Source organism: Somniosus microcephalus, chromosome 16, assembly GCF_052327205.1.
Source record: "Somniosus microcephalus isolate GS21.2 chromosome 16, FLI_Smic_1.0, whole genome shotgun sequence".
In the NCBI taxonomy this organism is placed as follows: Eukaryota; Metazoa; Chordata; class Chondrichthyes; order Squaliformes; family Somniosidae; genus Somniosus; species Somniosus microcephalus.
The window spans coordinates 90,852,718-90,878,517 of record NC_141002.1 but is presented as its reverse complement, the minus strand read 5'-3'; the positions used below and the strand labels follow the sequence as shown (position 1 = coordinate 90,878,517).

General features: G+C 49.4%; 1 protein-coding gene across 7 annotated transcripts in view; it reads left to right on the top strand.

The window, feature by feature from the left end:
• Positions 1-25,800, top strand: part of LOC147106372 (chemokine-like protein TAFA-2) — a 356,474-nt gene that overhangs the window by 140,239 nt on the left and 190,435 nt on the right. The window lies entirely within an intron of this gene.

Here is a 25,800-nt window from a genome sequence, read left to right as displayed (position 1 = left end):
AGTATGGAAAGCAGTCACTCTAGCTCTAAGGACCAAAGGCCTCCCTATCTCCCGCTGGCAGGAAGTCCTCCCAGATGTGCTCCATTCGATACGGTCGCTATTGTGTACTGCCACTAATGCCACGCCTCACGAGCGAATGTTTGTCTTTCCCCGGAAATCCACCTCAGTCGTATCCATGCCGTCATGGCTCTCCACCCCAGGTCCGGTATTCGTGCGAAGGCATGTGAGGGTCCACAAGACGGACCCTCTCGTGGAGTCAGTGCACCTACTCCACGCCAACCCCCAATACGCGTATGTCCGGCACGCCGACGGAAGGGAGGACACCGTGTCCATAAAAGACGTCGCCCCAGCCGGTAACGACAACAACCACGACAATAGCAGCAACAACGACCACAGCAACTCTTACCCACCCACTACTCTTTCATCACCCCCGGAAGAACATCGACCAACGGTACCCCCACCAACTACCCCTTCAACAACCCTGGCGGCACCCCCGGCAAAGACCCAGGAGGCCATCGGGGACACCCAGCCGACACCCGCGGCACCACAACAGCCACGTCGGTCACAGAGGACTATCAAACCCCCGAACAGACTAAATCTATAGAAGGGGTGAATGTGATGAAATATTCCATTCATCACTCATCAGTATTTCTCTGCCTGTGACTGTGGTTGGTTTCAGTTTCATTTCCATTGTATTGTACTGTGTGTAGGGCTCCGCCCATACCTGGCTCCTATGTAAGCTGGCCCAGCCTGCAGCACATCCAGTACGGCAGACCTCTGGATGGAAGATACATTCTCCTCTGTGTGTTACCTTCTAAGTCAATAAAAGCCTTGTTTTGTTTCGCTAACATCGAGTCTCGGATTTATTGAGGCACATCAACCGGTAAGGTGACATTGGTGGCAATGCAGCAGTGGTCACAGCTGGGCAAGGCTGGACATTCGTTCCATTGTCATCCATATGTTTTATCAGGGAGCATTACAGGATTGGGGGTCCCTTTGAATCCCAGCACTTGCTGAGCCGTTTCACTCTGGCATGAACGGGACAACAATATTAGCAGCTGAACAAACACGCTGCAGAAGAGTTTTAAAATTATTTTAAACATTCATCCGATGACACATAATTCTCAATTTTTATTTTGGTGCTAAGAATCAATATTAATATAGACATAGAATTACAGGGAGAATGACATAGAATTTCCAATACAGAAACAGGTCATTTGACCCAACTGATTTATGCCCGTGTTTGTGCTCCACATGACCCTTTAAAGAATAACTAAAAGATTAATTAAGAAAGGGAAGATAGATTATGAAAGTAAACTAGCAAAAAATATAAAAACTGATAGCAAGAGTTTCGACAGTTATATAAAAAGAAAAAGGGTGGCTAAAGTGAATGTTGGTCCCTTAGGGGACGAGACCGGGAAATTAGTGGTGGGGAACATGGAGATGGCAAAAACGCTGAACAAATATTTTCTATCAGTCTTTACAGTAGAGGATACTAAAAATATCCCAACAATGGACAAACAGGGGGCTATAGGGGGGGAGGAGCTAAACACGATTAAAATCACTAAGGAGGTGGTACTCGGTAAGATAATGGGACTAAAGGCGGATAAATCCCCTGGACCTGATGGCTTACATCCTAGGGTCTTGAGAGAAGTAGCGGTAGGGATTGCGGATGCATTGGTGGTAATTTTCCAAAACTCCCTGGATTCAGGAAAGGTCCCAGCAGATTGGAAAACTGCTAATGTAACGCCCTTATTTAAAAAGGGAGGTAGACAAAAGGCTGGAAACTATAGGCCAGTTAGCCTAACATCTGTGGTTGGTAAAATGTTGGAGTCCATTAGTAAGGAAGCAGTAACAGGACATTTGGATAAGCATAATTTAATCGGACAGAGTCAGCATGGTTTTATGAAGGGGAAGTCATGTTTGACAAATTTGCTCGAATTCTTTGAGGACGTAACAAACAGGGTGGATAAAGGGGAACCAGTGGATGTGGTGTATTTGGATTTTCGAAAGGCATTTGACAAGGTGCCACACAAAAGATTATTGCACAAGATAAAAAAAATCACAGGATTGGGGGTAATATACTGGCATGGGTGGAAGATTGGCTATCTAACAGAAAACAGAGAGTTGGGATAAATGGTTCATTCTCGGGTTGGCAATCAGTAACTAGTGGTGTTCCGCAGGGGTCAGTGCTTGGACCCCAACTCTTTACAATCTATATTAACGATTTGGAGGAAGGGACAAGTGCAACATATCCAAGTTTGCCGACGATACAAAGATGGGAGGGAAAGCAGTGAGTGAGGAGGACATAAAAAACCTGCAAAAGGACATAGACAGGCTAAGTGAGTGGGCAGTGATTTGGCAGATGGAATATAATGTTGGAAAGTGTGAGGTTATGCACTTTGGCAGAAAAAATCAAAGAGCAAGTTATTATCTAAATGGAGAGAAACTGCAAAGTGCTACAGTACAAAGGGATCTGGGGGTCCTGGTGCATGAAACACAGAAGGTTAGTATGCAGGTACAGCAGGTGATCAGGAAGGCCAATGGAATCTTGGCTTTTATTGCAAGGGGGATGGAGTATAAAAGCAGGGAAGTCTTGCTTCAGCTATACAGGGTGCTGGTGAGGCCACACCTGGAATACTGCGTACAGTTTTGGTTTCCATATTTAAGAAAAGATATCCTTGCTCTCGAGGCAGTTCAGAGAAGGTTCACTCGATTGATTCCAGAGATGAGGGGGTTGACTTATGAGGAAAGGTTGAGTAGGTTGGGCCTCTACTCATTGGAATTCAGAAGAATGAGAGGCGATCTTATCAAAACATATAAGGTTGTGAGGGGGCTTGATTGGGTGGATGCGGTGAGGATGTTTCCACTGATGGGTGAGACTAGAACTAGGGGGCATAATCTTAGAATAAGGGGCTGCCCTTTCAAAACTGAGATGAGGATAAACTTCTTCACTCAGAGGGTAGTAAATCTATGGAATTTGCTACCTCAGAGAGCTGTGGAAGCTGCGACATTAAATAAATTTAAAACGGAGATAGACAGTGTTAAGTCTGTGTGTTCTAGTTGTAATTACTAACACAGACTACAAGATTAAAGTTCAACAGGCCTTTACTGGTTGGAGGTCAGGACTATACTAAATACAATGTTACTACACAGTGCTTATATACCGGTGGTCACCACCGGTATTACGTATACAGCAGCCAGAGAAAGTAGTACATCTCTTAAGGTGGAACAGGCTTAAGTTCTCTTAAGGTGGAACAGGTTACATACACCACAATCCTCCCTTTTTAGCTTAACAGTCATATCCCCATTTAACATAACATAATAACATATATAACTTCAGGTATAAACAGTTCAAAGGTTCAGTCTCTCAGGAGGCCTTCTGATTCGGTTTGGATAACGCCTTTCAGTGGTCTCTGATTCCTGTTGCTGAGGTGACTCCTCTAGTTGGTCTCCCATGCATTGGGTGTTATCATCATCAGGTACATTCCCTGCCGAGGTAGATGCTTCAGGTTCATTAACGTCTTCCACAGTTGTCTCTGTCGCAACCATGGGTTCGACCCTTGCTCTCGATTCTACCAGTTGATCCGCATGACGCCTTATCACATTGTTACCAATATCTACTGTGTACATCAGAGGTCCTTGTCTGGCCCGAATTGTTCCGGACTGCCATTTTTCATTTCCATAGCCCCTTGCCAACACTGGTTGTCCTACGTCGAAACTTCGAGTGGTCTTGTTATTAATATGCCGGAACTGTTTGTTTTCCACTTCCCTCCGCACATTTGGTTTTAACAAGTCCAACCTGGACCGCAACCTCCTGTTATAAAACATCATGGCAGGACTTTGGTTAGTCACTGCATGAGCGGCGTTTCGATATGTCATTAGGAAATTGTCCACCTTGTGCTGTAGCGGAATCTGATCATCGTTCATGGCCTTTATTGCCTTTTTGAATGTTTGGACAAATCTCTCGGCCATCCTGTTTGTCGCCGGATGATATGGGGCAGAGGTATAATGTTTAACTCCATTCTTCTTTAAGAATTTTTGGAATTCTTCCGACACGAACTGTGGTCCGTTGTCCGAACAGATCTGTTCTGGCAATCCGTTCCTTGCGAATATTGTTCTTAACACCGCAATTGTCTTTTCTGAAGTAGTGGTATTCATCTTGATCACTTCTGGCCATTTGGAATGTGCGTCCACCGCAATTAGGAACATGGAGTCCATGAATGGACCAGCAAAGTCAATATGTACGTGTTGCCATGGGGCTGAAGGCCATTCCCATGGGTGTAGTGGTGCGATCGGAGATGCATTTTGCACTTTTTGGCACCCAGTGCAGCTTTTCGTCAACTCCTCTATCTGTTGGTCAATACCCGGCCACCATACATAAGCCCTAGCAAGACTTTTCATCTTAACTCCCCCCAGATGACCTTCATGCAGTTTTTTTATAACTCTTTCCCTTAACTTGGGAGGAATAATCACTCTTGTCCCGTACATCAAAGTACCATGGCAGACGGACAGCTGGTCTCGCCTTGCCGAGAATGCCGGTAACAGAGGATCACCATGTGTTGGCCATCCTTTCACTGTCACCTCGTAGACTCTGGACAGTGTCGGGTCGTTCCTGGTTTCTCTTTCAATACTTGCATTGGTGACTGGTAAACACTCGATGATGGTCGAATGAAATAACTCAACAGGGTCAACTTTTGTCGTTTCTTCTTCTTCAGGTAGTGGCAGGCGCAACAGCCCATCAGCATTGCCATGCTGCTTCGTACCTTTGAATTCTATTTGATATTGATGTGCCCCTAGGAAAAGGGACCATCTCTGGAGACGCTGTGCTGTCATCACTGACACACCCTTCTTAGGGTTAAAAATGGATACCAACGGCTGATGGTCTGTCAGAAGTGTGAATTTTTGGCCCTGCAGGTAATGATTAAACTTCTTCACTCCCCATACAAGGCTGAGAGCCTCCCTATCGATCTGCGCATAGTTGCGCTCAGCGGAGGTCAATGATCTGGATGCAAACGCGACTGGCCTTTCCGTGCCATTTGGCAACTTGTGTGAGAGTACTGCCCCAATACCATATGGAGAAGCATCACAAGCCAACTGAATAGGCAGTGTCGGGTTGAAGTGAGCCAACACTTCCTCTGAGGTGATCAATTCTTTGCTTTTGCGAAATGCCTTCTTACAGTTTTCGCTCCATTCCCATGGTACCCCCTTCTGTAAAAGAGCGTTTAGCGGGTGCAGTACCGTGGATAGATTTGGTAGAAATTTATGGTAATAGTTAATCAATCCTAGAAACGACCTCAACTGAGAGACATTATCCGGAGCGGGAGCCTTTACAACTGCCTCTATCTTGTCAGGAGACTTATGAAGCCCCTCCCGGTCAATGACATGACCACAGTACGAGATCCGCTTCTGGAAGAACTCACATTTCTGCCGATTAACTCTAAGTCCATACTCTTTCAGTCTGTTGAGCACCAGTTCCAAGTTTGCGAGGTGTTCTTCATCACCATCACCTGTAATCAGAATATCGTCCAGGTAACATTGTGTGCCTGGAATTCCCTGTAATACCTGCTCCATGGCCCTCTGCCAAATTGCTGGAGCCGATGCCACTCCAAAAACCAGCCTATTGTACCGGTACAAACCTCGATGCGTGTTGATCATGAGGTATTGGCGTGACTCTTCTTCAACCTCCATCTGCAAGTACACCTGCGCCAGGTCTATCTTGGTGACGTGTTTCCCGCCAGACAACGAAGCAAAAATATCCTCAATCCGCGGAAGCGGATACTGCACCGTGTGAAGCACCGGATTAACGGTGATTTTGAAATCTCCACAGATGCGAACCTTCCCTGGTTCTCCTGGCTTGTTGCTCGAAGGACGTTTCATAACGGGAACAATGGGCGTAGCCCACTCACTCCAATCTACCTTAGACAGTACACCTGAACGTTCTAGCGCTTCCAGTTCCGCTTCTACAGTAGGTCGTATTGCATAGGGTACCGGTCTGGCTTTAAAAATTTTTGGGTGTGCATGTTCATCAATCTTGATGTTTGCCGTAATTCCTCTCAGTGTTCCCAGTCCCTGCTGGAACACCTCTTTAGCATCATCCAATATTTTGGACAATCGTTTAGGTTTGACATCTGTTTCCCCGGAAGCTACCGTTAGTGCCTTCAAGGAGTGCCAGTCCATATTCATTTTCCTAATCCACTCCCGTCCCAGTAGTGGTGGACCTCCTTCAGGTAGCACATATAAGTCCATTACTTGGCTTTCTTCGCCCTTGTGGACCACTTTTACCTCTATCTTTCCGATGGGGTGCACTCTTTGCCCCGTGTATGTTTTCAATATAATCTCCGTATCCCGTAGGGGAATATGTTGGAATAACCTTTTGTAATCTTTCTTATTCATGACCGTCAATGCCGATCCAGTGTCCAATTCCATCTTTACTTGGACTCCTGCTATCTGAAGGGTGACCCAAATTGTCTGGAGATCTGCATCCTTACCAACGTTGTGTACTCTTAAGCTACCCAGTTCATTACTGCTAGCGTCTGAATCTGACTTCTGTTCGGTCGAACTGTTCTTTGTCACCTTGTGTACCTTTATGTATTTTCCTTGCGGTGACTTTTTGTTGCTGGTCTTCTTTCCTGACCGGCATACTTTAGCTATGTGGCCAAGCCTGCCACACGTTCTGCATTCTTGGTTTTTAAACCAACACTGGTTCTGATCGTGTGTTGTCTTTCCACAACGATAACATTTTACAGTACTCAAACCCAATTTATTTGTACTGTGTTCCGGTGGCCGTAGCTGCATTACTGCCGTGCCTCTCGCTGCGGCTTCGTGTGCTGCTGCCATAGTGACCGCTTTCTCAAGCGTCAGCTCATTCTCCTCGAGCAGTCGCTTTTGTGTCTTCTTTTAATAAACCACACACAAACTTATCTCGTAGCGCCTCTGTCAGTCTCATTCCAAACTGACAGTACTTTGCTAGCTTACGCAATTCCATTAAATATTCAGCATTGCTTTCATCCTTCAGCTGCCTTCTGCTGTAAAATTTAAATCGTTCCGCTAGCATCAGCGGCGTGGGGTTTAGATGATTTTTCAGGACAGTAACAATCTCCTCGAACGTCTTATCCGCCGGTTCATCTGGTGATAAAAGGTGTTTCAATTGCCCGTATGTCTTCGCACCCATTAAGTTTAATAATGTTAGTGCTTTCTCTTCATCTGGGATTTTATTTGCTTTACAATAATTTTGTATGCGTTCTACATACATGGCCCAATCTTCGATGTCGCTATCAAAGGTATTAATGTTCCCATGTTTAGGCATCGTTGCAATTTAATTTATTTTTATTTTTATCCAAGATGGCGGCTTCCCGCTCTTGTCTTCGTCCTCCGCCTACAAAATGGCGGTTTTCCCGCGCTTGGCGGTCTTCACCCGTCCCCCGACGCTGTCTCCGCTTCACCGCGGCTCTCGCGCCTTCAGTTGCCCCAGACGCTGCGCCTTTTTAGCCCGAATGCGGCCCGACCCTTATCACCAGCCGCGATCGATGTCCCCGCGCTGCGCCTTTCGGCCCGATGCGGCCCGGCCCTTATCTCCGGTCGCGATCAATCTCACCGCCCTTATTCCTCCGTCTTCCCTCCCCGTCTGTACAGCCAACGCGGCCGACTTTCTGGTCGCGTTGCTGCCCGGCTTACCCACCACCGAGGTAGAAAGAAGATAGCTGACAGCCGCTGATGGAGGCTTCGAGTTCAGGATGTCTTCTGCACTCTGGTTTCTCGATGTCTGCCGCGCGACATGTCTTCCAGCAGGGTGATGAGGGTGGAAGCCTCTCTTCGACGTCCGTTCTGTGGACGAAGCCGCCGTGGATATAAACTGCCGCAGGGTAAGAATCGGACTCGTCGCCACTGTTAAGTCTGTGTGTTCTAGTTGTAATTACTAACACAGACTACAAGATTAAAGTTCAACAGGTCTTTACTGGTTGGAGGTCAGGACTATACTAAATACAATGTTACTACACAGTGCTTATATACCGGTGGTCACCACCGGTATTACGTATACAGCAGCCAGAGAAAGTAGTACATCTCTTAAGGTGGAACAGGCTTAAGTTCTCTTAAGGTGGAACAGGTTACATACACCACAGACAGTTTCCTAGCTGATAAGGGGATTAGGGGTTATGGGGAGCAAGCAGGGAAGTGGACGTGAGTCTAGGTTTGGATCAGCCATGATCCTATTGAATGGCGAAGCAGGCCCGAGGGGCCGTATGGCCTACTCCTGCTCCTACTTCTTATGTTCTTATGTTCTCCCACCCCTATCTGCATAACCGTCTATTCTTTTCTCCCTCAGGTACTTGTCTAGCTACCCCTTAAATGCATCTATGCTGTCCACCTCAACTCCTACATGTGGTACCAAGTTCCACATGCCTAACCACCCTCTGGGTAAATAAGTTTCTCCTGAATCCCTTATTGGATTTAGTAGTGACCATCTTATGCTTATGACCCCTAGTTTTGGACTCCCCACAAGTGGAAACATATTCTCCATGTCTACCCTATTTTAAAAAAGACTTGCATTTATGTAGCACCTTTCATGACCACCGGACATCACAAATCTCTTTAGAGCCAATGAAGTAGTTTTTGAAGTGTAGTCTCTGTTGTAATGTAGGAAACATGGCAGCCAATCTGCGCACAGCAAGCTCCCACAAACAGCAATGTGATAATGTCCAGATAATCTGCTTTTTTTGGTTGTTGATTGAGGGATAAATATTGTCCAGGACACCGGGCACCGGGCACAACCCTCCAGCTCTTCTTTGAAATAGTGCTATGGTATCTTTTACATCCTCCTGAGAGAGCAGATTGGGCCTCGGTTTAACATCTCATCCGAAAAATGGCACCTCCGACAGTGCAGCACTCCCTCAGCACTGCACCGGAGTGTCAGCCTAGATTTTTGTGCGCAGGTCTCTGGAGTGGGACTTTGAACCCACGACCTTCTGACTCAGAGGCGAGAGCGCTGCCCACTGAGCCACAGCTGACACACAAGGAAGAGAGTTCTTTCTGCCCATTAATAAGAGTGCAGGATTTTTCTACTGTGTCACTATGCGGGTGCTTGGGACAGGCAGCGTCACTTCAGGAGACCGAGAGAACTGCTAACAATGATACCTAGAAGCTTTTGTTTTTTCTAAAAACGCACAGACTGAATCTTGGACGCTTGTCACCGGTAAGGTGACATTGGTGGCAATGCAGCAGTGGTCACAGCTGGGCAAGGCTGGACATTTGTTCCATTGTCATCCATATGTTTTATCAGGGAGCATTACAGGATTGGGGGTCCCTTTGAATCCCAGCACTTGCCGAGCCATTTCACTCTGGCATGGACGGGACAACAATATTAGCAGCTGAACAAACACGCTGCAGAAGAGTTTTAAAATTATTTTAAACATTCATCCGATGACACATAATTCTCAATTTTTATTTTGGTGCTAAGAATCAATATTAATATAGACATAGAATTACAGGGAGAATGACATAGAATTTCCAATACAGAAACAGGTCATTTGACCCAACTGATCTATGCCTGTGTTTGTGCTCCACATGACCCTTCTCCCAACCCTATCTGCATAACCATCTATTCTTTTCTCCCTCAGGTACTTGTCTAGCTTCCCCTTAAATGCATCTATGCTGTGCACCTCAACTCCTACATGTGGTACCAAGTTCCACATGCCTAACCACTCTCTGGGTAAATAAGTTTCTCCTGAATTCCTTATTGGATTTAGCAGTGACCATCTTATATTTATAACCCCTAGTTTTGGACTCCCCACAAGTGGAAACATATTCTCCATGTCTACCCTATTTAAAAAAGACTTGCATTTATATAGCGCCTTTCACGACCACCGGACATCCCAAAGTGCTTTACACCCAATGAAGTGCTATTTGAAGTGTAGTCTCTGTTGTAATGTAGGAAACGCGGCAGCCAATCTGCGCACAGCAAGCTCCCACAAACAGCAATGTGATAATGACCAGATAATCTGTTTTTAGTGATGTTGATTGAGGGATAAATATCAGCCAGGACACCAGGGAGAACTCCCCTGCTCTTCTTCCAAATAGTGCTATGGGATCTTTTATGTCCACTTGAGAGAGCAGACGGGACCTCGGTTTAACATCTCATCTGAAAGACGGCACCTCCGACAGTGCAGCACTTCCTCAGTACTGCACTGGAGTGTCAGCCTAGATTTTTGTGCTCAAGTCTCTGGAGTGGGGCTTGAGCCCTTGACCTTCTAACTCAGGCTAGTGTGCTGCCCACTGAGCCACGGCTGCACTTCAAACCCTGTATAATTTTAAAGACCTTTATTAGGACACCCCTCAGCCTTCTCTTTTCTAGAGAAAAGAGCCCGAGCTTGTGTAGTCTTTCAGGCATAGCAGTGATAACATCTTGCCTTTACTACTTACATAGCTCTCCTTCTGGCCACTGGCGAGTTTAATGATGTGTGCTCGATTTGTTTTCCCCATGACGGAGGGCTATGGTTTTTGGTAGATTCTGTTTGTGTTTCTCCGAGAAGCGACAACACAACCCGACTCCAAAGGGTCTGAGTGAAATGCAGAATGAGACGCGTTTGGTTCCTTGTAAAAGGAAATTGCACAAAAAGGGGGGATATTTATGAAAAGCCAATTGCATCAACTGCGCTTTGCTAATTGGGCTGCCTTTTCCCCAGAGCATAAAGTCAATATTTTCAGTGCATTAGTGCTTTGAATCACACATGCTCAAATGAGCACAAACGCCGCAGTGCTATTATGTTACTTTGATATTGAAAATTTACAGGGATCTTATTTTTTGGCGCTGAAATGAAAGTGGACAAATTATCATTTAATAACAAACTCCTATGCTGCACAACTTTAAATAGTCAAACTTAGAGCACAGATTGATGTCGTTGGGGGGTGTCCAACCCTTTTCATGGGCCATGTAATATGCGCTGTCGAGTCTCAGGGTCCAAGTAGAAAGTTTACATCCATGCGCCCAATAATTTGCATCTCTCTCTCTCTTGAGCTGCTGACACAAACAAGCGTTTTGACACAGGATCCATCCACCCAAAGGGACAACAGCACTAAGAAGGCCCTGTCCAATCCTTGAGGCCCACAGAGTTCAAACAGGTCAAGCCGCCAAATAGGAAACATAAGCAGAAATAGGATCAAGTTGCCTGGTCTTCATGGACCAGCAGGGGCTGCAGTTTGAACACCTCTGAGTTTGTGGATCAATTTTATTTCAGAGACGTTGGGGGCGACTTTCACCTTCACTGACTGGGACATGGCAGAGCAGATCACCCACCAGTTACAGAACCTGCCCAATCTTCATACCATTGATTTCACTGAGGGCGAATGGTTTTACAATGGACGGGCGATCTGCTCCGCCAGATTACCGTCTAGCCACTGAAGGTGAAGTTTACCCCCACTTTATTCGATAGCAAAATACTGCGGATGCTGGAAATCTGAAATAACAACAGAAAATGCTGGAAAAACTCAGCAGGCCAGGCAACATCCGTGGGGAGAGAAATAGAGTCAACGTTTCAGGTCGAAACCCTTCGTCAGGACTGAAAAAACACAGGAAATGAAACAGATTAAAAGGCCAGTTTGGGGGCTGGGAAATGGGGATGAAAGAACAAAAGAGAAGTGAAGAGACCTTGGCCTAGAAATTCAGTCTAGCCACTTTTGGGGCGGTAAAGTCGGGTGGCCGCTAAAGTTTGCGCCCGCCGGAAAGTGGAGGCCACTTCGCCGATATTCAGTAGCTCTGGCCAAGGAGTTTGCTCGAGCGCTAAAACTGGCGTTGCACGGCTATCTTTAGGCGCTAAGCCGGCGGTGCAGACTGATACCGCCGAGGCCGGGCGCAGCGCAGGTGCGGTCATGTTTTGATTGACAGCAGACACCCTGGCGCCGGCCAGCTCTTAAAGGGGGAAGGGTCGACTTGGTCTGCTGCCATGCCCTGGATACTGCAGCCCTCCAGCTAGGCCTAAACACTGCTGCTGGAGAGAAATAGCGCCAGGAAGGATGCAGAGGGCCCGTGAGCGAGCGCAGCGCTTCTCTGCCCATGATTTAAAGGTGCTGGTTAGGGCTTTGGAGAAGAGAAGCCATATCTTGTTCCCGGACAGTGGCAAGAAGCCTCCCAAGAGGGTGTACAGGAGAGCCTGGAGGGATATCGCCCAGAGGGTCACAGCCACCTGCGATGTCCCCAGGACTGGTGTCCAATGCCGGAAAAAGTTTAACGACCTCACTCGGATTGTCAGGGTGAGTACCCTTTCCAGTGTCCTCCTCATCCTTGCATGTGCACTTCACATTATGGGCAAAGGGACCTCAAAGGCCTAATGGCCAGCCCTCGTCCAGCAGCTATGGCACTGGCATGAACATCAATTACACTTTCTGCACTTTACACACTGGCCAAGCTATTCGACCATGGGAGGCAGTGCACACAACAACAGGGCACCACACTGGCCAAGCTATTCGACCATGGGAGGCAGTGCACACAACAACAGGGCACCACACTGTACTTAGAGGCCGTCCTTTCTCTTGCAGGCCAAGCTGGCCCAGAATCTGAAGAGCCGGACTGTCACCGGGGGAGGCCGTGCCCAGTTCCAGCAGCTCAGTGACCTGGAGGAGCGCGTGGGTCGACTCATGGGTGCCCAGGTGATTGGCCCCGTTGCAATTGGAGATGCCGACCCTGTGCTGGGCCCCAATGGTAAGGACATGACCGTTTGGACCTCTCTCGTTCCCCTTGCGCTTCAGATCTACATCCTTTGCCACTGTCCGACCAATGCGCAGAATGCCACCACTCATGCCTCCCTCGCTGACGCCCTGTCCTCACTCTAAAGCTACTCTTGTGCCTTCCTGCTTTCAGCTGGTGAGGAGGAGGTCCCTGAAGCTGCGAGTGTCAGTCCCTCGGAAGAGGAGGACGAGGAGGAGCAAGAGGAAGGCGGCACATCGGGGGAACCCTCATCCGCGCCAGGGGATGGCAATGGAGGGGACACGTCTTCCCTGGAGGAGAGCCAGGGGGAAGTGTTGCAGGGGGGTGTAGCTCCTGTGCCCAGTGGCGTCCAGCCACGCGGGAAGGGTCGGGCAGCACGGCTGCCTTCTCCCCAGAGGGGGGAAGTGTTGCAGGGGAGTGTAGCTCCTGGGCCCAGTGGCGTCCAGCCACGCGGGAAGGGTCGGGCAGCACGGCTGCCTTCTCCCCAGAGGGGGGAAGTGTTGCAGGGGAGTGTAGCTCCTGGGCCCAGTGGCGTCCAGCCACGCGGGAAGGGTCGGGCAGCACGGCTGCCTTCTCCCCAGAGGGGGGAAGTGTTGCAGGGGAGTGTAGTTGCTGGGCCCAGTGGCGTCCAGCCACGCAGGAAGGGTCGGCCAGCTCGGCGGCCTTCTCCCCAGAGGGAGAGTCCGGCCTCCAGTCCGGAGACGGTCCTCGCCCAGGAGGTGCGCCTCCTTGATCAAATGTCCGCGGACTCGGATCGTCGGCACACCGAGTTCATGGGGGTTGTGGCACGGTTGCCTGAGGCCATCGAGTCCCTGGCTCATAGTGTGTCCGATTTCGGGGCCTCACAGGCCAGGGGTTTCGAACAACTCGCGGCAGCACAGGCCAGGGGTCTCGAACAATTCGGGGCATCACAGGACGCGAGTCGGGCCGAATTCGGGGCATCACAGGACGCGAGTCGGGCCGAATTGAGGGCAGCACAGGTCGCGAGTCGGGACGAATTCAGGGCAGCACAGGACGCGAGTCGGGACGAATTCAGGGCAGCACAGGCAGCGAGTGGACAGTTGATCAGTGGTGCCGTGCAGTCACTGGCTGGTCTGATGCGGGCACAGACCAGGGCAGTACGGGCACTCACTGCTGCCACACTCGCTGTGTCAGGCAGGCATCGCCAGGGCACCCACCGCGCTGCAGCAGCACAGCGGTCTGGCCTTCACCAGATTGCTGCGCTTGCTGCAGTGCCAGCCCGTCCGAGTGCCAGTGTCTCAGGCGAGCAGCGAGCGCCTGGCATCAGCCAGCTTGCCCCCATTGCTGCAGCCGCCACTGCCACTCCCCCAGCGAAGCTGCGACGAGCTGCTGGAGGGACTGATGCTGCCCAGCCACAGCTGCAGCAGTCAGCAGCCGGCCCCTCGAGGGCCAGAGCTTGTCTAGGCCGACCCCCAAGGGCATCTGCCGTCACGCAATGTGCCCCTCAGGAGCCTTCCCCCAGCCTTGCAGCACCCACAGGGCCCAGGTTGAGGCGGAGCAGCAGGTCGGCCAGGGGCCGGAAAAGCCTGGACAAGGACTCGCCCTCTCGGCACACAAAGTAGAGTGTGTTGGCAAATGTTTTTTTATATGGGGGTGGTTGTCTTGTCTATGGGGGGGGGTTCTTTTGGTAAGGCCGAGGATGAAGGCCATTTGGATGGACAAGTTTTGTTATTCCTCCCCAGGTTGTGGGAGTGAGATATGTATTTGAGTGTTTTTTGGGGGTGTTGTCTGTTTTTCGGTTTCATGTGGGAAGGGCCCTGAGTTTGTTCAATAAAGCTTTTTCTTTATTCAGCTTGTCCATGTGTGATGTTTCAAGTGGTTGTTGCGTTAACCGGCTGAGGGCTTGTGGAGCGGCTGCATTCATGTGCGTTCATTGCCGCAAGCCATTCCCCGACAGGGGGCCTAGAAGTGTCGTTCAATAAGCCGCCGACGGACGGCCCTTGGACCTTGTGGCTCCCTCCTGGGCTGGTACTCCTCCTCCTCCTCCTCCTCATGGTCCTCCTGCTCGTCCTCCTGAGGTGGTGGTCCAACGTGAGGTGGCAGTGCCTGAGTCCTGCGGATAGCCAGGTTGTGCAGCATGCAGCAAACGACGACGAACTGGGAGACTCTATCCGGCGAATACTGCAGAGATCCGCCGGAGCGATCCAGGCAGCGGAACCGTTGCTTGAGGACGCCAATCGTTTGCTCTATGATGTTCCTTGTGGCTTGATGGCTTTCGTTGTATGCCTCCTCAGCAGGGGTCCTGGGCGCGCGGAGCGGGGTCATGAGCCATGTACACAAAGGATAGCCTTTGTCCCCGATAAGCCATCCTCTTGGGGGAGGCTGTGCCTGGAACATGTCAGCCACAGTAGTCTGGCGCAGGATAAATGCATCGTGGCTGCTGCCTGGAAAGCGGGCATTGACAGCTAGGATGCGCTGCCTGTGGTCACACACCAGCTGTACATTGAGGGAATGGTAGCCCTTCCGGTTGCGGTAATCCTCGGCATTGTCGATAGGTGCCCGCAAAGCCACATGCGTGCAGTCAATGGCGCCCTGCACCATGGGGAAGTCGGCGATCCTCGCAAATCCGACTGCACGCTGCTCCTGCCTCTCTAGGGTCATGGGGAAGGAGAGGAATTGGTGTCTCCTTGTGAAAAGGGCATCGGTGACCTGCCGGATGCAGCGATGCACGGCGAACTGGGAGATGCTAGCTATGTCCCCAGCAGCGGCTTGGAAGGAGCTGCTTGCATAAAAGTTCAGAGCCACCGTGACCTTCACTTCCACCGACAGAGACGTCCTGCACATCAGCTGTGGATGCAGATCTCTGTGAAGCAGCTGGCAGATCTCTGCAACCACCTCCCTTCTGAAGCGCAGCCTCTTAACACACTGCGCGGCAGTCATGGTGAGATAGGACACCTGCTGGCGGTATTCCCTGAGTGGGTAAGGCCTACGTTGCCGACGCCTGATGCCCCCTCTGCGTCTAGGCATGGCTGCCCCTCTCACACAGCGTCTGTGAGCCCTTCGCACATAATGCTGGAACTGAGGGTTGGAACCCCATGCAGCCCCCATAATATTCTTGCAAACAGTGAAATCACAATGAGTCAAATTTCCAAGCTTTGGCCAGAAGCCAAAAATACCTCTCCTATGTTGGGCCAAATCAGTAAGGTGTCTTCCTTGGTCTTTGTCCAGAAATCCGTTGCACTAGAGTCATTGCAGCAAAATGGCTGGCCTTTATAGTTCAGTCTAAGTGCCCTTTAATTAGCGCTCCCCGAGGCCCGCAGGGCCTCTGCTGCGTTCCACTTCACAGTTCTTAACACCGCCACGCCCACATTGGGCGGGCGTGACTGAAGTTCCGGTTTGGGGCGCACAAAGGGCGTTGCACGATGAAATGACGTCATAAGTTGCGCGCGCAGCTGAGCGTGCGCAAACACTTTGCGCCGGCGCTAAATGTCTACTGAAGTTGGGCGTAGGCGCAAATCGTTCTGCGCCCGGCCGCTAAGTGCCTAGCGCTCGAGATCTACTCCTCCTAAGGCGCTAACGGCTGGCGAACGCAACTGAATTTCTAGGCCATTAAGAGTTATTCAAAACCAGACGAGATGGTGATAGGACTAGTGGAGACAAAAGACGGCTCTAGATTAGGTGTGAAATGCGCTGGCAGAATGAGAGACAGCTGCCATGTGGGAGAGAAAAAAAGGGGGAAGGGCAGCACGGTGGTATAGTGGTTAGCACTGTTACCTCACAGCGCCAGGGACCCGGGTTCGAATCCGGCCTCGGGCGACTGTCTGTGTGGAGTTTGCACATTCTCCCCGTGTTTGCGTGGGTTTTCTCTGGGTGCTCCGGTTTCCTCCCACAGTCCAAAGATGTGCGGGTTAGGTTGATTGGCTATGATAAATTGACCCTTAGTGTTAGGGGGATTAAATACGTGGGGTTACAGGGATAGGGTGGGATATGTGTTGGTGTAGGGGTTACGGGGATCGGGTGGGATATGTGTCGGTGCAGGCTCGATGGGCCGAAATGGCCTCTATCTGCACTGTGGGGTTTCTGTGATTCTGTGAAAACAAAGGTGTGGATAAAAAATATATAAAAATGTAATGGGGCCGAGGTTATGATCTGAAGTTGTTGAACTCGATATTGAGTCCGGAAGGCTGTAAAGTGCCTAATTGGAAGATGAGGTGCTGTTCCTCGAGCTTACGCTGGGTTTCTGTGGAACAATGCAAGAGCCCGAGTACGGTGAGGTCTGAGTGGGACTGGGGCGGTGAATTAAAATGACAGGCGACCGGAAGCTCGGGGTCACCCTTACCGACTTTATTACTTCTCTGCAATTCCCGATGAACTTGGCAACATCTCTGCTAAGAAAAGATGGCCTGGAGCAACCACATAGCAGTTAATGTTGGTTTCTGCATGCTTTTGATCATGACCTCCCTGCTGATGTCAGTGGAGTATGGGAACGGTACCATAGCGGTAATGTCACTGGGCTAGTAATCCAGAGGCCTCGATTAATGATCCAGAGACGTGAGTTCAAATCCCACCACGACAGCTGGAAAATTTAAATTCAGTTAATTAAATAAATCTGGAATAAAAAGCCAGTATCAGTCATGGTAACCATGAAATTATCAGATTGTCGTAAAAACCCATCTGGTTCACTGATGCCCTTTAGGGGCTATATGTGACTTAAGAGCCACAGCAATGTGGTTGACTCTTAACTGCCCTCTAAAATGGCCTAGCAAGCCACTCAGTTGTAATAAACCGCTACGAAACACAATAATAAGAATGAAACCGCATTGACCTTGGCTACGGCAATGGCAAAGTCCTCCTCTTGTGCCAAAATTAGACTATTCAAGCAACAGCCTGACATAGTCATACTCACAGAATCATACCTTTCAGCCAATGTCCCAAACTCCTTCATCACCGTCCCTGGGTATGACCTGTCCCACTGGCAGGATAGACCCACCAGGGGTGGTGGTACAGTCGGGAAGGTGTGGCCCTGGGAGTCCTCAACATTGACTGTGGACCCCATGAAGTCTCATGACTTCAGGCCAAGCATGGGCAAGGAAACCTCCTGCTGATTACTACCTACTGCCCTCCCTCCCTCAGCTGATGAATCAGTACTCCTCCATGTTGAACACCACTTGGAAGAAGCACAGAATGTACTCTGGGTAGGGGACTTCAATGTCCATCACCAAGAGTGGCACCACTACTGGCCGAGTCCTGAAGGACACAGCTACCAGTCTGGGCCTGCGAGAGAACCAACACGAGGGAAAAACCTACTTGACATCATCCTCACCAATCTACCTGTCGCAGATGCATCTGACCATGAGAGTATTGGTAGCAGTGACCGCTGCACAGTCATTGTGGAGACGAAGTCCCGTCCTCACACTGAGGACACCCTCCATTGTGTTGTGTGGCACTACCACCGTGCTAAATGGGATAGATTCAGAACAGATCTAGCAGCTCAAAACTGGGCATCCATGAGGCGCTGTGGGCCATCAGCAGCAGCAGAATTGTATCCCACTACAATCTGTAACCTCATGGCTTGGCATAGTCCTCATTCTACCATTAACATCAGGCTAGGGGACCAACCCTGGTTCAATAAGGAGTGTAGAAGAGCATGCTGGGAGCAGCACCAGGCGTACCTAAAAATAAGGTGCCAACCTGGGGAAGCTGCAACACAGGACTACATGCATGCTAAAAAGCGGAAGCAGCATGCTATAGACAGGGCTAAGCGATCACACAATCAACAGATCAGATCAAAGCTCTGCAGTCCTGCCACATCCAGTCATGAATGGTGGTGGACCATTAAACAACTAACGGGAGGAGGAGGCTCCATGAATATCCCCATCCTCAATGATGGTGGAGCCCAGCACGTGAGTGCAAAAGACAAGACTGAAGCGTTTGCAACCATCTTCAGCCAGAAGTGCCGAGTGGATGATCCATATCGGCCTACTTCTGAGGTCCCCACCATCACAGAAGCCAGTCTTCAGCCAATTCAATTCACTCCATGTGATATCAAGAAATGGCTGAGCGCACTGGATACAGCAAAGGCTATGGGCCCCGACAACATCCCGGCTATCGTGCTGAAGGCTTGTGCTCCAGAGCTAGCCGCGCCTCTAGCCAAGCTGTTCCAGTACAGCTACAACACTGGCATCTATCCGACAATGTGGAAAACTGCCCAGGTATGTCCTGTCCATAAAAAGCAAGACAAATCCAATTCGGCCAGTTAACGCCCCATCAGTCCACTCTCAATCATCAGCAAAGTGATGGAAGGTGTCATTGACAGTGCTATCAAGCGGCACTTACTCACTAATAACCTGCTCAATGATGCCAAGTTTGGGTTCCGCCAAGACCCCTCGGCTCCCGACCTCATTACAGCCTTGGTCCAAACATGAACAAAGGAGCTGGATTCCAGAGGTGAGGTGAGAGTGACTGCCCTATACATCAAGGCAGCATTTGACTGAGTGTGGCATCAAGGAGCCCTAGTAAAACTGAAGTCAATGGAATCGGGGGAAAACTCTCCACTGGCTAGAGTCATACCTAGCACAAAGGAAGATGGTTGTGGTGGTTGAAGGTCAATGATCACAGCCCCAGGATACCGCTGCAGGAGTTCCTCAGGGCAGTGTCCTAGGCCCAACCATCTTCAGCTGTTTCATCAATGACCTTCTCTCCAACATAAGGTCAGAAATGGAGATGTTTGCTGATGACTGCACAGTGTTCAGTGCCATTCACAACTCCTCAGATAATGAAGCAGTCCATGCCCGCATGCAACAAGACCTGGACGACATTCAGGCTTGGGCTGATAAGTGGCAGGTAACATTCGTGCCACAGAAGCGCCAGGTGTTGAGTCTGTGTTTACAAGTGCAGTTATAATGAATAACAGGACACAGACAACAGAAGTAAGTAAACAGGTCTTTAGTGATTGAGGGTCAGGGCGGAACTGAGGTACACTTTGCTCCGCAGGGTTTATATACTGGTGTGGTCACCACCGGTACTACAATGTACAGGAGCCGTTAAAAAGTAGTCCATCACCTTAAGGTATCCTCTTAAGGTAGTACAGGTTACATACACTACAATTCCTCCCCTTTTAGCTTAACAGTGGACACCCCCAATTAATACACTACATGGATAATATACATATATACAATTTACCCACAAGAACTGTTCAAAGATTCAGTCTCTGAGGAGACCTCCTGATCCGGCCCGGATAACGCCTTTCAGGGATCTCTGGTTCCCGTTGCTGGGGTGACTCATCCACTTGATCTCCTATGGATTCAACATCATCCAATACGTTCGAGTCTGAGGTAGATGCTACAGGCTCAATAAGTTCTTCAACTGGTGTCTCTGCCGTAGACATGGGGTCGACCCTTGTTCTCGATTCCACAAGTTGGTCAGCATGACGTCGTATTACGTTCTCTCCAACGTCTACCGTGTACATCAAGGGTCCCTGTCATGCACAAATTGTCCCAGGTTGCCATTTATCATCCCTATAGTCCCTGGCCAACACTGGTTGTCCTATTTCAAAACTACGAGTGGCCTTTTTATTTACATGCTGGAATTGCTTGTGTTCGACTTCCCGTTGCACATTGGGTTTTAACAAATCCAACCGGGACCGCAACCTTCTGTTATAGAACATTATGGCAGGGCTTTGATTTGTCACTGCATGCGTGGCGTTTCGATACGCCATTAGGAAATTGTCCACCTTGTGTTATAGTGGAATATGATCTTCACTCATGGCCTTTATCGCCTTTTTGAACGTTTGTACAAATCTCTCGGCCAACCCATTTGTAGCTGGATGATATGGGGCAGATGTATAGTGTTTCACCCCATTCTTTTTCATGAATTTCTGGAATTCTTCTGACACGAACTGTGGTCCGTTGTCTGAACATATTTGCTCCGGCAAGCCATTCCTTGCAAATATGGTTCTTAGAACTGCAATCATCTTCTCAGAGGTAGTGGTCGACATCGTAATCACTTCTGGCCATTTAGAATGTGCGTCTACTGCTATCAAAAGCATGGAATCCATGAATGGACCTGCAAAGTCGATATGCACACGTTGCCATGGGGCTGAAGGCCATTCCCACGGATACAGCGGTGCAATTGAAGGTGCGTTCTGAACTTTTTGGCACCCTGAGCAGCTTTTAGTCAGATCCTCTATTTGTTTGTCAATACCTGGCCACCACACATAAGCCCTAGCAAGGCTTTTCATCTTGACTCCCCCCAGATGACCTTCGTGCAATTCTTTTAGAACTCTCTCCCTTAATTTAGGAGGAATAATCACCCTTGTTCCATACATCAATGTTCTTTGACATACGGACAGCTGTTCTCGTCTGGCTGAGAATGCTGGTAACAGTGGTTCGCCATGTGCTGGCCATCCCTTCACTGTCAAGTCGTAGACTCGAGACAGTGTCGGGTCATTTCGGGTCTCTCTCTCAATACCCGCATTGGTGACTGGTAAGCATTCGATGATGGTCGAGTGAAATATCTCGACAGGGTCAACTGCCGGTGCCTCTTCCGCTGTAGGTAGTGGCAGGCGCGACAGCCCATCAGCATTACCATGTTGCTTTGTACCTTTGAACTCAATATCATATTGATGTGCCCCTAGGAAAAGGGACCATCTCTGAAGCCTCTGCGCCGTCATTACCGGAACACCCTTCTTAGGGTTGAAAATGGAAACCAACGGCTGGTGATCTGTCAGCAGCGTAAACTTTTGGCCTTGCAGGTAATGGTTAAATTTCTTAACTCCCCACACGAGGCTGAGAGCCTCCCTATCTATCTGAGCAAAGTTGCGCTCAGCAGAGGTCAATGATCTGGATGCGAAAGCGACTGGCCTTTCCGAGCCATCTGGAAACTTATGTGAGAGCACTGCCCCGATACCATATGGAGAAGCATCACAAGCTAAGCGAATAGGCAGCGTTGGGTTAAAGTGAGCCAACACTTCCTTAGAGGTGATCAATGCCTTGCTCTTTTGAAAAGCCCGCTTACAATCATCGCTCCACTTCCATGGTATTCCCGTTTGCAAAAGAGTGTTTAGTGGGTGTAACACCGTGGATAAATTTGGAAGAAACTTGTGGTAATAGTTAACCAACCCCAGGAACGACCTCAACTGGGATACATTTTCCGGTGCTGGAGCTTTGACAACAGCTTCGATCTTGTCAGGTGACCCTCCTGGTCAATGACGTGGCCGCAGTACGAGATTCGCTTTTGAAAGAACTCGCATTTCTGGCGATTAGCTCTTAGCCCATATTCTTTCAATCTGATGAGCACCTGCTCCAAATTCGCGAGGTGATCATTATCGTTATCTCCTGTAATCAGGATGTCATCCAGGTAGCATTGTGTGCCTGGGATTCCCTGCAATACCTGCTCCATGGCCCTTTGCCAAATCGCTGGAGCCGATGCCACTCCAAAAACCAGCCTATTATACTGATATAAGCCCTTATGTGTGTTGATCGTGAGATACTGTCGTGACGCTTCATCAACTTCCATCTGTAGGTACGCCTGCGCCAGGTCTATCTTGGTGAAGTGCTTTCCGCCAGACAGCGAAGCGAAGATATCTTCAATCTGCAGAAGCGGATATTGCACCATGTGAAGAACTGGATTAACAGTGATCTTGAAATCGCCACAGATGCGAACCTTCCCAGGTTCCCCCGGCTTGTTGCTCAACGAACGCTTCATGACAGGAACAATGGGTGTAGCCCATTCGCTCCAGTCCACCTTGGACAGTACCCCTGAACGTTCTAGCCCTTCCAGCTCTGCTTCCACAGCAGGTCGTATCGCATAAGGCACCGGTCTGGCTTTGAAAAATTTTGGGTTTACATGTTCTTCAACCTTGATGGTTGCCGTAATTCCTTTCAGTGTTCCAAGTCCCTGTTGGAACACCTCCTTAGCATCGTCTAAGATTTTGGACAGTCGTTTAGGTTTGACGTCGTCCTCCTTACAGGCATCCACAGTCAGTGCTTGTATGGAATGCCAGTCCAAATTTATTCTCCGGATCCATTCCCGTCCTAGTAGTTGCGGACCTCCATCAGGTAACACGTACAAGTCCATTTTCTGACTTTCTTTACCATTGTAGACCACATTTACTTTTATCTTTCCTTTGGGGTATACTATTATGTTTTCAATACAATCTTCGTATCCCTCAGGGGAATGTGCGAGAATAACCTTTTGTAGTCTTGCTTATTTATGACTGTTAATGCCGACCCTGTGTCCAATTCCATCTTCACTTGGACTCCTGCTATCCGGAGCATGACCCAGATAGTTTGGTGGTCTGCTGTGTTACCCACATTATGTATTTTCAGACAACCCAGTTCCTTACTACTGGAGTCTGAATCCGTCTTCTGTTCATCCGAACTGTTCTCTGTCACCTTGTGTACTTTTTTGTACTTCTCCTGCGGTGACTTTTTGCTGCTGGTCTTCTTTCCTGACCGGCATACTCTCGCTATGTGACCAAGTTTGCCACATTGCCTGCATTCTTTGTCTTTGAACCAGCACTGGTTCTGGTCATGCGTTGTCCTTCCGCAACGATAGCACCTTACTGCGCCCAATGCCATTTCATTGGTGCTGAATTCCAGTGGCCTTTGCTGTATCTCTGCAGCGCCCCGTGCTGCTGCCTCGTGGGATGCTGCAATGCTGAAAGCTTTGTCCAGCGTAAGATCCTTTTCCTCTAGCAGTCGCTTCTGGGTTCCTTCCCTTAGGAGCCCACACACAAACTTATCTCTCAGTGCGTCTGCTAGGCCTGTTCCAAACTGGCAGTACTTTGATAACTTGCGCAGTTCTGTTAGGAATTCAGCGTTGCTTTCTTCTTTAAGTTGAATTATTTTGTAGAATTTAAATCGTTCCGCTATCAGCAGCGGTGTGGGGTTTAAATGCTCTTGCAGGATAGTAACAATATCCGCGAAACTCTTTCCTACCGGTTTGTCTGGGGTTACCAGGTTCCTTAATAACCCGTACGTCTTCGCACCCATCGAGTTTAATAGGGTTAGTGCTTTCTTATCATCCGGTACATCATTCGTTCTACAGTAAACTTCGATGCGTTCCACATAAGTGGCCCAATCTTCCACATCGTTGTCGAAGGCAGTGATGTTACCTGTTTTCGGCATCCTTGCTGAGTTTCTCCTTTCCCTTCAGATATTATTTAATATGATGACTTTTTTAAATTTTTATTTAAGATGGCGGCTTTTCCCGCGCTTGGCAGCTTTTCCCGCGCTTGTCTTCTTCCCCCGCCGACTCAAGATGGCGATTCCCGCGCTGTTGCTGTCCACGCCTCCCAGCGGTCCTTCCTGCCTTTATTTTCCCGTGTATACGCTTCCTTGCGCTGCTGCTCTTGTTGCCCCGCCGCTCCCGCGGTCCTTGTGGCAATAAAGCGCTTTTCTGGCTGCTGCGCGTCTCTGCCCCGATTGCAGTCCGGCCCCTGACACCGGCTGCGGTCGTGTTGTCCGCCCTTTTTCTTAGTTTTTCCTCCCCTTCTCCCACTGACAACTCGGCCGACTTCCCCCCCCCGTGCCGCTCGATCGGGCTTACCCGCCGCTGTCGTAGAATGGATGATCACTGCCTGTTGCTGATGTTGGACTTCGTGGCCAGAAAACCAAACCGGGTTCCCGATGGCCTCCCGTGCGATGCAGTGCTCTGCAGGATGTTGAGGGCGGATGCCCCTTTCCGACGCCCGTTTCTGAGGACGAAGCCTCCTTGGAATGGACCCCAGAATCAGTACTGGGGGAGGTGATGCAAAACTGCTGCTAGGTACGGTCAGACTCGTCGCCACTGTTGAGTCTGTGTTTACAAGTGCAGTTATAATGAATAACAGGACACAGACAACAGAAGTAAGTAAACAGGTCTTTAGTGATTGAGGGTCAGGGCGGAACTGAGGTACACTTTGCTCCGCAGGGTTTATATACCGGTGTGGTCACCACCGGTACTACAATGTACAGGAGCCGTTAAAAAGTAGTCCATCACCTTAAGGTATCCTCTTAAGGTAGTACAGGTTACATACACTACACCAGGCAATGACTATCTCCAACAAGCGAGAGTCTAACCACCGCCCCTTGACATTCAACGACATTACCATTGCCGAATCACCCACCATCAACATCCTGGGGGTCACCATTGACCAGAAACTTAACTGGACCAGCCACATAAATACTGTGGCAACAAGAGCAGGTCAGAGGCTAGGTATTCTGTGGAGAGTGTCTCACCTCCTGACTCCCCAAAGCCTTTCCACCACCTACAAGGCACAAGTAAGGAGTGTGATGGAGTACTCTCCACTTGCCTGGATGAGTGCAGCTCCAACAACACTCAAGAAGCTCGACACCATCCAGGACAAAGCAGCCCGCTTGATTGGCACTCCATCCACCACCTTAAACATTCACTCCCTCCACCACCGGCGCACTGTGGCTGCAGTGTGTACCATCTACAAGATGCACTGCAGCAACTCGCCAAGGCTTCTTTGGCAGCACCTCCCAAACCCGCGACCTCTTCCACCTAGAAGGACAAGGGCAGCAGGCGCATGGGAACACCACCATCTCCAAGTTCCCCTCCAAGTCACACACCATCCTGACTGAGAAGTTTATCGCCGATCCTTCATCGTCGCTGGGTCAAAATCCTGGAACTCCCTCCCTAACAGCACTGTGGGAGTACCTTCACCACACGGACTGCAGCGGTTCAAGAAGGCGGCTCACCACCACCTTCTCGAGGGCAATTAGGGATGGGCAATAAATGCTGGCTTTGCCAGCGACGCCCACATCCCATAAACAAATTTAAAAAAAAGTATATTTGCTTCATGTTGAATAGATTAAGTGATGCTCTCCTGGGTTTATGGCCCAGGGAAAACGGGAACCCTTTTAACTCAGGGTTATTTTGCAATACCAGTCTAATAGAAAGTAGACAGAAAGAATTTGCATTTATACAGCACCTTTCACAACCTCAGAATGTCCCAAAGTGTTTCACAGCCAATAAAGTACCTTTGCAGTGTAGTCACTGTTGTAATGTAGGAAACGCGGCAGCCAATTTGCGCACAGCAAGCTCCCACAAGCAGCAATGAGATAAATGACCAGATCATCTGTTTTTAGTGATGTTGCTTAAGGGATAAATGTTGGCCAGGCCACCGGGGCAAA